Here is a 1,552-nt window from a genome sequence, read left to right as displayed (position 1 = left end):
TCGAAAAGTTACAACGTGGCAATTGGTCTTCGTACCATTGGGCCCTGTGTTCGACCCCAAATTTTGACGTTTAGTGTGTTTCCATGAGGTTTTTGTGATTTGTAAGAGATTAAATGATCGAAAAGTGTTCGGACATGATTTATGCGTCTTTTCCAAATAAAAGAGCACGTTGAAGCTGGCTAAAGCGGTCCACGTATCAAGTGGGACCCACTACAAATGATCTCTTGAATCCTCGGTAAAGGATATATGCGATTGTATGCAATGTACTAACGGATGCGATCATACCAGCACTAATGCACCGGATCCCATCAGAACTCCGCAGTTAAGCGTGCTTGGGCGAGAGTAGTACTAGGATGGGTGACCACCCGGGAAGTCCTCGTGTTGCATCCCTTTTTTGTTTTTTTTTTCTTTTAACTTTTCATTTTTGGTTTAAACAACTAGTACCAATATAATTCAACTTGTTGCTCTATTGAGGTTGTTCGTTTGTTTTTTTTTTTGTTGAAAAAACTAAAAAGTAATCGTATTAAGATGGATGCGTCCTCGGAAATGCTATGTTGTAGTTTATTCTTTATTATTTTCGATTCCAAAGACGCTAATACGTACGGAACGCCGTAACTTTAAAACCGTGAGGACCTATTCAGGCGATAATACCTTTTCGGAAAGCTCTCGAAAAGTTACAATGTGGCAATGGGTCTTCGTACCATTGGGCCCTGTGTTCGACCCCAAATTTTGACGTTTAGTGTGTTTCCATGAGGTTTTTGTGATTTGTAAGAGATTAAATGATCGAAAAAGTGTTCGGACATGATTTATGCGTCTTTTCCAAATAAAAGAGCACGTTGAAGCTGGCTAAAGCGGTCCACGTATCAAGTGGGACCCACTACAAATGATCTCTTGAATCCTCGGTAAAGGATATATGCGATTGTATGCAATGTACTAACGGATGCGATCATACCAGCACTAATGCACCGGATCCCATCAGAACTCCGCAGTTAAGCGTGCTTGGGCGAGAGTAGTACTAGGATGGGTGAGCTCCCGGGAAGTCCTCGTGTTGCATCCCTTTTTTGTTTTTTTTTTTTTTTTAACTTTTCATTTTTGGTTTAAACAACTAGTACCAATATAATTCAACTTGTTGCTCTATTGAGGTTATTCGTTTGTTTTTTTTTTTGTTGAAAAAACTAAAAAGTAATCGTATTAAGATGGATGCGTCCTCGGAAATGCTATGTTGTAGTTTATTCTTTATTATTTTCGATTCCAAAGACGCTAATACGTACGGAACGCCGTAACTTTAAAACCGTGAGGACCTATTCAGGCGATAATACCTTTTCGGAAAGCTCTCGAAAAGTTACAATGTGGCAATGGGTCTTCGTACCATTGGGCCCTGTGTTCGACCCCAAATTTTGACGTTTAGTGTGTTTCCATGAGGTTTTTGTGATTTGTAAGAGATTAAATGATCGAAAAAGTGTTCGGACATGATTTATGCGTCTTTTCCAAATAAAAGAGCACGTTGAAGCTGGCTAAAGCGGTCCACGTATCAAGTGGGACCCATTACAAA

The 1,552-nt window shown here is 39.8% G+C and overlaps 2 non-coding genes across 2 annotated transcripts; both read left to right on the top strand.

Annotated features, from left to right (window-relative positions):
* The first annotated feature begins 271 nt into the window (after nt 1–271).
* Nucleotides 272–390, top strand: LOC111829255. Its single transcript, XR_002832749.1, has one exon. It is a non-coding gene; the product is annotated as a 5S ribosomal RNA (ribosomal RNA).
* Nucleotides 391–938: 548 nt separating this feature from the next.
* On the top strand, nt 939–1,057 carry LOC111829273. Its single transcript, XR_002832760.1, has one exon. It is a non-coding gene; the product is annotated as a 5S ribosomal RNA (ribosomal RNA).
* Nucleotides 1,058–1,552: the final 495 nt, after the last annotated feature.

This window comes from Capsella rubella, unplaced genomic scaffold (assembly GCF_000375325.1).
Source record: "Capsella rubella cultivar Monte Gargano unplaced genomic scaffold, Caprub1_0 scaffold_16, whole genome shotgun sequence".
In the NCBI taxonomy this organism is placed as follows: Eukaryota; Viridiplantae; Streptophyta; class Magnoliopsida; order Brassicales; family Brassicaceae; genus Capsella; species Capsella rubella.
This window is presented reverse-complemented; position numbering and strand designations above follow the sequence as displayed.